Here is a 15,233-nt window from a genome sequence, read left to right as displayed (position 1 = left end):
TCAATGTTGAATACACTCACCAGGACTTCGACAATACCACTCGGCTCTTCAACACTGAATTCCAACCACATTGAATGCCAACAACGTCGAATACCCTCTCACTGTCTCGACCTCTCAACGATGCCAACATATTGATGAGATTTTGGTTAGATGGACCCAATACAAGAAGGGTTTTCAGAGCATGCAATTGGTCCAAGCCATTGGTCACTTCAAATCACAAAAAATAAATCTACAAATCACCACACTGAATTTTTGTGCACAATCAACAGATCTACAACTCCACACTACCAATCCACCCGAATTCGTGGACCACCAAGCATTCACTATCCTTTGCTCTGATGCCAAATTAAAAGATAAGAAGACAAAAATATAAAGGAATGAATCTCGCAGCTCACAGGTGAGAGCACCTGAGGCTGACAAACATCATTGCTCTTTCATTCATTAATCAAACAATCAATACATATATTAGAGTTACATTTGAATAGAGAGATAAAACAAACCCCTAAAAAATAGTATCTAGTCCTAAATACAAACAAAATCAGAACAACTTATCAAATGTTTTCTTCATTATTTTTAAGTAATGCCACCACTCCAATCTCTCTGTATTCCTTTTTCTGTTTATAAAAATCTCATTTCTTGTCGATCCACCGAAGAATGGTGTCTCTAATTTTTTTTTGTTTATAAAAATCTCATTTCCGGTCAATCCACTAAAGAACTGTGACAAGAAATAGATGCATCTCCAGTTCATCCACCAAAGAATGGTGACAAGAAATAAGTGTTGCAACTAAGCAAATTATCTAAGTGAGTCTATGTCGAAATCACTCATTAAAAATTATAACTGACAACTTAAATCCTTGCACGTCAAATTTACAGTTTCAAATTATTTTTACCCCTCACTTTTGATTTCCAAAATTTTCCTCCGCAGTCAAAAAAACATTTTGTGGAACATCAAATTCCAGGCCTAGTTGAGACTATTTAAAATTTATTATATTTCTCAAAAAATTACATTGCTATTACCACCTAGGATAGTTAGTGTCAACATTACAATGTGATTATTTTTAAAGTTATTACATATTTTGAAATAGTATCTTAGAATTCTAATTTAATTATTAAGTGGATGTTAGAGATATAATCTTTATAATATTCTACAATATCTATAATAATATACACAAATCAAGGTAGTTATGTTTGTTTTTTATTAAATAAAAAAAGGTCATATGAACAAGTGTTATATGAAGTGAGTTATGAGTTTTTGGGCATGGGTATTGATAAGTCATGGTATTGGTCCATCGTATTATAACTAAGCATATTTATAAATTAAAAGTCTCCATAATAAAATTGGGTAAATGAATGGTTTGTTCTATGTTTATATATGTGTGTGTTTTAAACTTATATATTATTTTTTTATTATAATTAATAATAACAATAATTTAAAATAAAGTTATAAGTTAGTTAGTTTTTATGATTTTTTTTAGTAACGTGATATGTATAATGAAGTAATTGTTTTGATGTTTATTATGGATTGATGTCTATCAAGGTCAATCAACAATTTAATTTATATAATGTCTAGCAACAGTGTAATTTGTATAACTATGATAGTATACATTTATTTTAAAAGGTCATATGTACTAGATTTATTTTTATTTACATTTTTTATAATAAAAAAATTACATTTCCATAATTTAACAACCATTTATATTTCCATAATTTAATAACTATTTTCAAAATATTTTGATAATAATTTTTACTACACACATACATGAGTCTAACTAATAGATAAAATGGTAATTTTCCGCCCAAAATTTAGTACATATTTTTAAAAATATAAGTTTAAGTTGTTTAATTTGTAAAGATTGAGTGCCTCATAGTACATATTTTAAAAAATATAAGTTTAAGTTGTTTAATTTGTAAAGATTGAGTGCCTCATAGTTTTTGGTGTTGAATCCATTTATGCATTTAAAATTGCATTTTAAACAATTGAGCTAAACCCCAAGGGTTAGCTAATTGGTTGAATTCTCGTTGTTAAAGCTCCTTGTTAATGGGAGGTCACTGGTTCAATTCTCCTCGGCGCTCTTGGGGTTAGGCTTTGTTGATGAGCGGAAGGAAGGATGGAATTTGACAGGAAAAGAACTTAAAAAAGAATGATTAAAAAAATTAAATCATCAAATTTATATAATTTGTAATAATAAACGTTCCCAAAAACATTATCAATAATTAAAATAAATTCACAAATTTTGTTATTAAATAATGACATTTAACATTCTTTAACAACGAGAATTCAACCAAGAATTAAATAAGAACCTCTAAAAATAACTTTACATCTTGAAACTCAATTAATCACTATAGTTGCATAAAAAGACCAACTCTATTTATAAATCAAAGTTTATTGATAAGTTGTAAATGATACAACATTAGGATTGTTTTTGGTCTAGGTTTTGTATAAATAATTAAAAAATATATAAATTATAGATTGTTGCACATATGTTATCATTGATGTCAACTACATTGTCATTGATGTGAAAGAAGTAGTATGGGAAAACTATTGATATTATAGTCAAGAAGAATTGTAGGTTGGGTAGCCTATATTTGAAGGCATTTTCTTTATAGGTAGCTTATTCAAAAGCACATGAAAAGTGCTTGGCTAGCTAGTCATCTCAGAGATCTTTCTAGTGGTATATGGAACTTAGTCAAACTCTTAGGGAATGATGAGAACATTTTCTCTAAAGTGCAAGAAGAATTGGTGTCAATGTGTCCAAATTATCCTAACTAATCTGGGCCTGGTCAAAATCTAGATGCACTGAGGCATATGTACATCTAGGCATCTGAGATGCACCAAGACAATCACCTTATAAAATAGCCAAATACCAGATACATCTGAATAAGGTGTTTGCATCTAATCCTTCAGGAATGCAACAGGGAAAAACTTAAGAAAACAACTGGATCCAAATTTCCTGGTCTAAGGTAGCAAGTGGACCCCAGTTAACATGGCAGTATAGGTGGTATAATAAGTGGTTCCAGGTGGCAAAAGTTGTCAATGTGGAAATCGAAAGTGATAACATGTGGTACTCATTTTTGGTACTTTTATATGGCCATTTGGACATGTGGCAGATGACACATGGCAATAGCCAAGGATGACATGTGGCATTGTGCTAACTTGGTAGATGACGTGGAAAGAGATCCACGTGGTAAGTTCTGATTGGTTCTTAGAGTTTCAACATGGAAGCTCCTAAAGCCTCAGGATTCACGCTAGAACTGGTTTGGCGAAGGTTTCTTGTGTATAAAGTTTTGGAAAAAAGTGGTGAAGAATAAAGCAATTGTGCCAAATTTGCTAGTGGGGCCCTTTTTTGACCATTCGACCATCTGGGGTTATCTGTGCATCTAGTGGTCTGTAGGTGCAAGCAACATATGCATATGCTTGAAACCTAGATATGAATTCAACTGTGAAGGTGGATTGAAGTGTTTCATTATCAAGGTTCCTTATGGAGAAAGGTTATCCAACCATTTGAGTATTTAGGAGGGGAGCAATACTTACTAGTTAAAGGTAAGCTTGGATCTAGATTCAAGCAAATATGAAGAATTTGGTCAAAGTTCTGGTCCATCGTGGTTCCGTGTAGAAGTCATAGAAAATATATACGACCTTTGGTTCATCCAAGACTTAAGCAAGTGTGTGCCATAAGAAAAGACCCAGATTCTCGGATACCCAGAGCTCGCAGTTTAAGGTTGTGGTCTTGTACCTGGTCATACAAGTTTATGTCAAAGCCCCTATAGCTAGAGTAAAATAAATTTGGATATCTGAGGTCTAGTGATGTGTTACACTCAAGGAGACCCATATCTAGATTTGTTGGAACATTTTAAAAAGTGGTCATACTGTGTGGTTTCATGGAACTAAAGTTAAGCCCCCAAGAGAAAAGGAGTCTTTGATTTGTGTCTTAATCGGGTCAAGCAGATTGGACTTCTATCATAAGACATTAAAGTAACTTACCAAGCTTTCCAAATTATTCTCCATGGAATGTTGACCCTGACACATTTTGTCGATTTGGTTCAGTATAAATAAGCCAAAGATGTTTGGAAGTTGTCTTAAGTGTTCAATCAAGGAATTTAGAAGTGTTTTTTCATATGTTGAGGTTTTGTGGTGTGAAATGTGTGAAATAAGTTTGTGGCATGAAGCCTCTAGAGGACGTTTGATCGCAAAAGAGGTCAGAGGATAAGTTAACGATATGCCTATGAAGTCGAGCCGAGGATACAAAAGAAGGAGTAATGTGCATAATAGAGGAACAATACAAAAAACATAGCTAAAGCCATAAACAAAGGGTTCAATTAAGGATTTTCAGGTTGGTGCTTGTATTTCTCAGGGGGTTGGTGCTAGTAAAACATTTCAAGGACTCGGTGCCTCCTTTTGTTTTGTGTCAGAAAATCAATGTAATAGTAGGTTAGTGCCTACAAGACCATTCGTTAATAAAAGAAGTTACATACATATATCACGTGTATCTTTTGTTGTTGATGTGATTGACTTTATATGTGCATTAAAATGCTTTTATTGTTTAATATTGACCATTATATTGATTCAACCCCCCCCCCCTTCTCAGTATAATCATATTTCTAAAATTGGTATCAGAGCAAGATTCCTTTATAACAGTTAATCACTAGAAGGTAGATCACAAAGGAACATGACTAATCATACGTGATCTTCATCAGACAAGGCTTCGTTGTTTGATGGATCAAATTATACCTTCTATAAAATAAGAATGAGTATCTACATTATGTTTTTAGGTACTAATGTCTGAGTGGTTGTCAAAAATAGTTATCACGTGCCCTCAACTCCTTCAACTAAAGCAAATGGTAAAGTACTATATACAAATAATTCTATGGCAAAAAATGCCATACTAAGTGGTCTATCAAGCACATAATTTGTCAAAGTAATGCATTGCAAGTTAGCCAAAGATATTTGGGACAACCTCCAAAGTTATTATGAAGGAGATGACAAAGTGAAAAAGGATAAATCACAAACTTATAAAAGTCAGTTTGAGAGTCTAAAAATGGATGAAGATGATATTGTTACAACATCCTTTATTCGTGTAGATGGGATAGTTAACATATCATATGTCTCGGTGATATAATTAAGGATTCTAAAGTTGTTCACAAAATATTAAGATCCCTTCCTTCAAGATTTAATCCAAAATTTTCAGTTATTGAAGAATTATTAAGTCTTCAATATCTAAATTTGGACACTCTTCATGGAACTTTTACGACATGCGAAATGATAATAGAGATAGAGAAGTCAGGATCAAGAGAAGCCTCAATTAAAGTAGCTAAAGAAACAAACAGACAAAAGATCCATGCAAACACTAGTCATGAATCAAACAAAGAGGAAGCTTAGTTTGTAACAAAGTTGAAAAGGAGAACTAGAAAGTTCAAATGAAAGCTTCCATTCAAGTGTTTTTAGTGCGGTAGAATAGGTCATTATGCATCTAAGTGTCCTTATGCAAAATCAAATGATAGTGATGATAAAGAAAAATTCAAATCTCATGATCATAAAAGAAGAGGATATATTAAAAGGAAAGGTTTTTACTCCAAAGAAGACAGTGATTGTGAAAGTGATGATTGCATGTCTAATGATGAGAGAGGAGAAATATTATTCATAGCCATGGACGATCAAAATATTGAAGAAGATATTGAAGAAAAGTGGATTTTGAGGGAGAGCCCGTAAGTTCCCTAGAGGAGTTAAGACGTCAAAGGAAAAGGTAAATCAATTAAAACAACAAATACAAGAATATAAGGATACAGGATGCGATGCAAAGTCATTCATTCTTCTAAAAAAAGAACTAGAAGAAACCAAAATAATAAAGGAAATTATCTCAAAACAGTTGAAAGAAAAGGAAGGACATTGGGAAAAGTTGGAAGAAGAAATCATCTTTTTCAGAAAGGAATTAGAAAATTATCAGATCAACGGAATCAAAATTTGAGGCTAGTAAAAGGTACTGTTGTCACCTTCTGAAAAGAGTGTTCCAGTTGTACAAAGAGGGAAAAAGAACAGAGATTTTTGGAGCTAGCCTCCAAGCCATAGAAGCACTAAAAGCTAAATCAGACACCATCCAATGAATAGTTCTTGATATTATCTTTCCAATGGTATATGGAACTCCCCAAATGGACTCCAGAATCAAAAGTTAGAGCAGGTTGAAAGTTACCCTTGAAAACCATAAAGCAAAGGAAAATATTTAACTTTAACCTTGATCCCGCATATCAGTGATCGAAAGTGTCAAAGGGAGAAAACAAAGGTGATATTATGAAATTGCTAACTGCAATATCCAGGGTGGGCCCAATCCCACATGCCGGTGATCGCAAGTGTCAAAGGGAGAAAACAAAGGTGATATTATGAAATTGCCGATTGCGATATCCCGAGTGGGCCCAATCGGTGTTTGGTGGTTGCAAGCAATAGAGGGTGTAGACTCTCCCTCGTCCTTTTTCCAAGTGTGCCAGGCTGCATCACACATCATAGATCACAATGTTGGGGAGGAGGAACCGAAGGTGAGCATCAGAAATCACCGATATGCGGGATTATGTTTAACAAAGGGACGAGCCTCACAGGCACGAGCCCAAAGGTCCTAGTACCCAAGGGCTAAAAGCTTGGTCATAGCCCCTGGTCACATGAAGTAAAAGGGGCTAAAGTGGATCGGAATGTCCCGTCTCATAAGGACCTTTAATGGGAAATCCTGATGCGATAAAGTAATGCAAAAAATTTAAAGGCATGGTGGGTCGGCAACTTAGGCATTTAAGAAAGGAGATGCAGCATTCAAAATCGGCACAAGATGACCCAGAAAGGCCCCCTGTGACATGAAACTAGGGTCGACACTCATAGAGTAAATGAAGACATGGAATCTCAGGAGGACTTGATGATCCAACATGGTGCTCCATGCAGAGGGAAGACGAAGTATTGCCCCGATGACCTCTGCTTCTGTATTGTGGCATTAAATTGATAGTTGATTGCTCCCAATTTTGAAGAATGAATGATTCAAGCAGTAAAGGTACAAGCAACAGGAATCAGCTGAGTGACACAGGTAGCCAAACCATGGGCAAGCAACAGCCTGAAGAAAAGGTGATCCCATGGATGGGCATGGAGATATTTTGTTGGCATTTTCATCTGATTGTTGACTTGTTTTGTTATCCTGTAATGTGTCTCCATTTAATGAAGCAATTAATCTTTTGTAGTCATTTTTGGGCCATAGAGCCATCCCAGGTCGAGACAGCTAGTCGATTTGATAGTTGAGGCTCGACTGAGATATTTTTTTGTAATTATTGTTCAATGCTCCCCTCTCCACATAAATAGTGGGAAGCAACACTTCACAAAGGTTTAGAATCCTAAAGAAAGAACTACATGTTATTTTCAAGACTGTATGACTTTATGATATGCATCTTTCAGAATATTAAGGAAATGGTGGTGATTCCTCCTTCGAGTACTACAGTATGTTACCCCTTATTTAAATTCCATTATGTTCATGTTTCCTCTTTGATTTCAGGTAATCGTAGTTGCTAGAAATGTTTCATACGTTCTTACATATTCATTTGTATTGACTTGTTAATGCATGTTCTTGTATGGATCTTTGAGATTATATCTTTAAAATTGTGCTCCATGAATCATCACACCCAATCCTCTTTCATCCATTATGTCTACCTGTAACTCAGATAAGTGTAGAATTCTTGATGCTTCAAGCTCTATGTGATGAGTGTAGAATTCTTGACGCTTCAAGCTCTATGTGATGAGTTATTCTATCTCCTTATCTTCTCTCATTGCTCTGCCAAATCTTATTAAACTATAGGTCCTTGAACTACTTGGCCTCCACTAGTTTATACATATATTTCTGTGAGTTTTATATGTGAAGAAGTACCAGAAATACATGGCTTATGCCTTTAGATGAATGAACCAACCCATGTTGTTTATTATATATATAGACATATGTACAAAAATATATGTGATGTCTCCAACTTCCTGAGAATCATATGAGATACAAAAAATCTTGATGTTCTAGGCACTGGTCTTGTAAGAAATCTGAGTCTGTCTCTGGAAGCGACAACATCTTTTGGTGTCGTTGTCAGGGAACATATTGAAGGATTTTTCCCCTGGGATATGACAAGTTAAGCATTATTTGTGTAGGTGAGCAAAGATGTTATGATTGCATCCTCATCACCTTGGCGAATCCAAAAATCCCATTATCATTTATCATCTTGGCTTTTAGAAAGCCTCACACTCACTCAGATACCTCAGCAGAAAACCCCATTTGTATCTGACCTAGAGAATTTAATATTTAGGAGAGTCTGGAAGGAGGAAACTCCTACTACCTATGCTATTGTCTCATCATTCTTTGAAGCTTCCTCCTCCATATCCCAACACACTGCCATTCACTGCTCAAACTTTAATCCTAAGTTCCTTACATACCCTGCCCTTAATCTAGACACTCCAACCACTGTGGATTTGGCCCAAGTTCCTCTATAAAATCTAAATCCCCCTCCATTAATTTAGATGGTTGTTCCGGGTTTCTTACTAAATAAATATGCCCCTCTTGATTTACCTCAACCCCTAAGTTCTATGCCTCAGGACTACCTAAAGATTTTGCCTAGGTTCATTGGGGAGGATGAAAACACTGCACAGAGACACATTGAAACCTTTTGCGCCTTTGCTGAGAATCTAAATGTAGAACAACTGGATGTGGTCCTGAGATTCTTTGTACAATCCCTTGATGGAGAAGCCAGAAAATGGTTTAAATCCCTACCTAATTCCTCCATCACTACCTAGGAGGAACTCGAAAACTCTTTCACACAAAAGTGGGGTGAAAAGAGAAATCATGAGTATGTCCTCACAGAGTTCAATGCTAATCGGAAGAAGCCAGAAGAGGATATTTCAAAATTCATAAAAAGATTCAATAAGTAGTATAATAACTTGCCTAGTGAGATAAAGCCTCCTCAAGCTGTTGCTTGCGTAGTATTTGTGGGAGCCTTTTAACCTGACTTTGGTCTTACCCTAAGAGAAAGGAAGTATCACACTTTGGATCAACTCCAAGTTGATGCTCTTGAGGTAGAAGCAAATTTCACCTTGGCAGGGAAGTCAAGAGGTAAGGATGAACCTATCGAGAAGAAAAGGGAGAAAGAAGAAACATCCTCCTCTGGTCAAGCTAAATAATCACCAGATCCGAAGTGGGAAGAAATGGATAAACTCATCAGTAATTTATCGCATAAGGTGGTGAAACTTGAACTGGAGAACAAGAGTCTCCCGAAATAGAATGCTCAAGGTAATAACCGAGGTTATAACCCATAGTACAGAAGGCCACCATTGTAGATACTTCAAAGGGAAAGAAAAGATCAACTCGATCAGATCCCTCCTCCTCTATATTTAGAAGATGATCCCGATGAACAACCATTGGATACACATGAGATGCAGGGAAACTTGTATTCCTCTTTCTCTGAAGAAGAACATGAAAACATGGCTCACCAGGAGACAAGTCAGGATAGAGAAGCAACAAAAAATGAGGAGGACATAGGTGATTATTGTAAACAGTTTGTGGATTTCATGCAAGCATAGCTACACCAAAGGTATGATCTAAGATCTTCAAGAAAGAGGTCGAGGGAACCAAAACAACAAGAGGGAACTGCTCCCCAAGATATTCCCCCAGTGCCAGATAAAGGGAAAGGTAAGTTGAATCTTGACTCATCCAAGGTAAAAGTCTCCTCAAATAAGGAATGCAATAGCTTTGAGGTACACACAAAAGAGAAGGCACATGTTCTGATAAAAACTATCAGTTGTAGAGTTGAGGCTTCTGTGATCCATAACAAGTTTATGATAGATTTTTCGGCGAAAATCACATGAGAAACCATTTGTCGACGTGTTTCGAACCAACCAGTGTGGTTCATCGTCAGGACAAGTTGAAAAAACAGATCCAGCTTCGCATGTTAAATAGTTAGAGCAGAGCCACCAACGGTTAGCTGGGCCAAAAAATTGACATAGGACGACGGTCAAATTTAGTTATATTAGGTGTAAAATTATATATAGAATTATAATTGTTATTTTTATTTAATAATTAAAACTAAAAGGAAAGTAGTTAACTAACGGACCAACCCTTATATTATAAATATATTAAGGGTTATGAAAATATATTAAAGGGATATTTAGTTAGAAAAAATCAAATAAATAAATAGTAAAGATAAAAACAAAAATTAAATAAATAAAAATAAAAACGAATAAAATAATTATAATTGGTATCATTATTTATTACTTAAAACCAAAAGAAGTTATATATCTTACCATCCCTTATATTGTAAATATATTAATGGGTTATGTAAAATATCAACAGGTTATTTAGTTAGTATTAATAAATAAATAATTTAGAACAAGAGAAAACAAATCCAGTTAGTAAATAAATAAAACAAATAATCAAATAAATAAATAATAAAGAGCAAAAAATAAATAAAAATAAAATTAATTAAATAAATAAATAGAAAAATATGTAAAATATGAAAAAAAAAAAAAAAAATTCCAGTAAATAAATAAAATAATAATAATAATAATAATAATAAAAATAAAAATACCAACAAACTATAAATATATAAAAATAATTAAAACATGTATTATTAGTTAGATGAAAGGTATAATAATAAAGGACCATACCTTATAATATATTAATGGGTTATTAAGATGAAAGAAAGATAGAATTGATAAATAAACTAGAACGTGAAATAAAAATTAAGTAAAAAATAAATAAAAATAAATAAATAAATAAAAATAAAAAAATTTATTTGATAAAAAATCAATAAATAAATAAATAAAAATAAATATATATATAATATATATATATATATATATATATATATATATATATATAATAAACATAAAAATAGTAATAAAATAAGAGACAAGAAAAACGACTAAGAAGAGAGTGCTGGGACCCAGCACCTACTAATTTTCCAACCATCATCTCTATTGAGATTGCTTGGTCTCTTTTCAATCTCAAGAGCTTCCCTAAATTTCCGATGATGGAAATGCGAAACCTTAGCAATAACACTAGCCTCCTCAATGCAAACATGATGATTGGTTTTTTCTACATGCTCAGCTAAAGCGGAAGACTTAGCTCTTCTATGCTTAAGGTCAGCAGCATGCTCACTTATCCTTTGATTAATGGAGCGACCAGTCTCACCAATATAGGGGGTCCCACAGGAGCAAGGGATAATATAAACCCCTTTCATATCTTTGGGGTCAATAGGATCCTTTACTGATCTGAGGGACGAACGAATGGTGTTAAGGGGCCTAAAGGTCACTGGGACACTATGCATCCTGAGAATCCTAGCAACCTTATCAGTGGTCCCCTGAACATACGGAAGATGGACACCTGGAATCCGTTCCTTCGGTTCCCTTTTGGTCAGAGAATTCTTGGCGGCTTTACGGAAAGCCTTCTGACCCAAGAATCTACTATAACCATTCTCAACAAAGACATCAAGGAGATGGGATTTTTCTTTCTCAAAACTCTTCTTATCCGAGATCCTTAGGGCCCGAGTAGCAAGGGTATTGAGAACACCCATCTTTTGAGCCGGGAAATGGTGGGAACTGGCATGAAGATACTGCTCAGTATGCGTTTTCTTCCGAAAAACCTGATGGGCGAGGGAACCATCACTATTCTTCGAAATAAGAATATCAAGGAATGGGAGGCACCCATCAACTTCCTGCTCCATAGTGAACTTAATGGCAGAGGATTGATTGTTGAGATGCTCGAAGAAAAGATCTAATTCCTTTTGGCCATGAGACCAAATGACATTAGTGTCATCCACATACCTTTTCCAGAGCTTAGGCAAGAGACGGGAAGAATTCAGAGCCTTGGACTCAAAATCTTCCATAAAAAGATTAGCAACAACAGGGGACAGGGGGGAACCCATGGCGACACCACAGGTTTGCTCGAAGAACTCCCCCTCGAAACAGAAAAAGGTGGAAGTGAGGCAAATCTCAACTAACCTGGCAGTGTCAGGGTCAGTTAAGCGGTTGATCACTTCCAAGGCCTCCATAATAGGAATGCAAGTAAACAGGGACACTACATCAAAGCTCACAAGAATGTCCCCAGGGTCAAGCTTAATGTCCTTGAGTTCATCAATAAAGGAAGCAGAGTCTTTAACGAAGGACTCCGTACGACCAACTAAGGGCTTAAGCTTTGACGCAAGATACTTAGCAAGAAGGTAGGTAGGACCTCCAATGGTGTTGACGATGGGCCTTAAGGGAGCTCCTTCCTTATGAATTTTGGGGAGACCATAGATTCTTGGAGTGATAGGGTTGCTTTCAATGAGTTTATGGTGAAGGGAACTCACTGAACTAATAGATTTAATGGCAAGAGCCACATTCCTAGCAACCTTCTTTAAAGGATTCTTGGGAAGCTTTTTGTAGCTACCACTATTATGAAGATGATCCAACATTTTGCGGCGGTAATCAACCCTTTTAAGGATGACAACAGCACCACCCTTGTCTGCCTTAAGAACAATATATCTTTGTTCTGGTTTAAGGATCTGAGACCTGTTGATTCTTCCTTGCTAAGGTTGCTCTTAGGGGGCTTAGCCTTTCTTAAGACAACCGCACAGTCTTGCCTAATAGTATCCTTGATCCTATCAGGTAAACCTCTGATCCCAAATTCTATGTCACAAATGATATCATCCACCGGGATCTTCTTAGGGGCTAAGGCAAAATTTAGCCCTTTACCCAAAACTTTAAAAACGGACGGGGGAAAAGAGAAACTGGAAAGATTGATCACTTTGTTATGAGAGGAAGGGAGAATATTACTAATACTAGGATTATTATTTCCTCTGCTAGAATTATTAATATTACTACTGGAACCAAAATTATTACTAACCTTGCTAATCTCAACCACCATACTATTATTACTACTAATATTATTATTATTCCTATAATTATTATTAATAAATATATTATTAATATCATTAAAATTATTACTATTATTGTAAATATTATTATTAATATCAACCAAGTTATTATTATCATAACTAAAATTATAACTATTATTAAAATTATTGTCCCTATTACTATATTTATTAATACAATTCAAACAATTATCACTATTACAATTCCTAACGACGTCAATACTATAATTGATATTAGAATTATTAACATTGTTACACGCAAACGAATCAGGGCCGGGAGAGGGGAACAAACACTGACCGCCAAGCACATCACCGCCTCCTGGACCTGAGGAACAACCGGAAGAAGAGACGTTATGCGAAACAGCAGAAAAAACCAACGGATCGGAATTCCTTACCTCTGGTCCGGACTCTGGAGACGGCACAACGAACGACTGAACAGGAAGCGATTCACTGACAGCCGCAATCATATTAAATACAGGACCATCGTCGCAATCATACAGTGGTCCCTCACCGCGTCGGCACTGGGAAAGTCCACAAGAGCAGCTGAATCAGAACCGCAGAAGGTATGGGAAGCTCGCTCTTCATCTGCGCTTGTTAAAACAGATCCCACAACAGCCAAATGCGAAACCGCCGAGACAGGATTGGATCCATCAATCACTGGATCCTTCACCTTATCAGCCCACACAGATCCGCGGGGGACAAGGGCAGTTCTGTCTCCTACTGCGCGGAGGTGACAACGATCAAAGCACTCAGCAACCAATACAGGTGAACGCAGATCTGAAGGCACTGGACCTGTTACAACAGAGGGAGCTGAGACCTCCGGAGCAGGGGAACCAGAGACCCCACCTGAGCACTCAGAAAGCCAATTCTTCAGCGCTGACACTTGATCCGATGAGACACGGCTACGGTAGACTTCATCCACCGCTCTATTAGACTTACCAGCTAGCCTTTGAAACTTAGAAGCCTGATTCAGCTTTCGAATCTCCTCTAACCGAAGGGATTTCAGAGCCGAACATGCATCTATTCTGGCCCAAAGGGAGGCTGAAAATAAGTTCCCAAGATCCAGATGCAAATCTAATAGAAACCGAGAAACCCGATTCAAGGACCTTCTAACCCTGCTGATTTCTACTCTTAATAACGCCAAGCTCGCCTTGAGGAAAACCTGATGGTTTTGGGGAGTATTATAAAATAACAATATATATATATATATATATATATATATATATATATATATATATATATATATATATATATAACTTTACACCTAATATAACTAAATTTGACCGTCGTCCTATGTCAATTTTTTGGCCCAGCTAACCGTTGGTGGCTCTGGTCTAACTATTTAACATGCGAAGCTAGATCTGTTTTTTCAACTTGTCTTGACGATGAACCACACTGGTTGGTTCGAAACGCGTCGACAAATGGTTTCTCATGTGATTTTCGCCGAAAAATCTATCATAAAAACTATCAGTGATAAGGAAAGAGAAGCAAAGCTAGGAGGTGTAGAAAAAAGCCAATCTACATTAAAGAAGGAACTCGAAAAGGTAAAGATTGTTGTTCCTCTAATTTAACTTCTAAAATAGCCGACTTGTAAAGCCCGAGTCTCTCAGTTCATGCTTCCATCCACCTCAGTATCGACCCATTATTGTTTAAACCTTCAAGAAGAAAGACCAATGGATGTTTTTGGGCCTCATGTTGAAGAAATTGATCCTTCTACTACACCCTTCTATGTGACCCTAGTAATTCATGACCTCTTATTGCATAACTACATGTTGGATTCTAGAGTCTCGCATAACCTCATGCCCTTAGCCATGATGGAACAACTTGGCTTGCAACTCACCATTCCCTACAAGGACCTATATTCCTTTGACTCTAAGAGGGTCAAATGCTTGGGAATGATAAAATATCTGGTGGTAAACCTGGCTCAAATCCCTGTGAAGAGCGTAGTGATGGACATAGTAGTGGCAGATATTCCCCCTCGATTCGGCATGCTCCTATCTAGGTCTTGGGGTTCCAAGGTGGGGGGCTCTATCAAATTAGATCTAATTTATGCCACTATTCCCACTTTTGGAGGCAAAGAAAGGAGGCTATACAGAGTGTCTAGATTTGTAAAAACTGTGACCCCAGCTGAAGGTTCTAAAAATTCCCTAGTGTATGGAAAATAAAGTGACCTCTCCTGCTTATTCCTAGAAGACGAGACCATCTTAGAAGAAACACCAACACACCTAACGATGCAGTTAGAACACCAGCACACAGATGAAAACAAAGTGTGGAAATTATACTTTGACGGAGTGAATTCCAAAGAGGGAAATGGAGCAGGAGTATTGTTGGTA

Source organism: Pinus tabuliformis, chromosome 3_2 (genome assembly GCF_031772625.1).
Source record: "Pinus tabuliformis cultivar Carrire ecotype Pingquan chromosome 3_2, CPIR1, whole genome shotgun sequence".
Lineage (NCBI taxonomy): Eukaryota > Viridiplantae > Streptophyta > Pinopsida > Pinales > Pinaceae > Pinus > Pinus tabuliformis.
The sequence above is the reverse complement of the archived record's forward strand: the minus strand, read 5'-3'. Positions refer to the sequence as shown.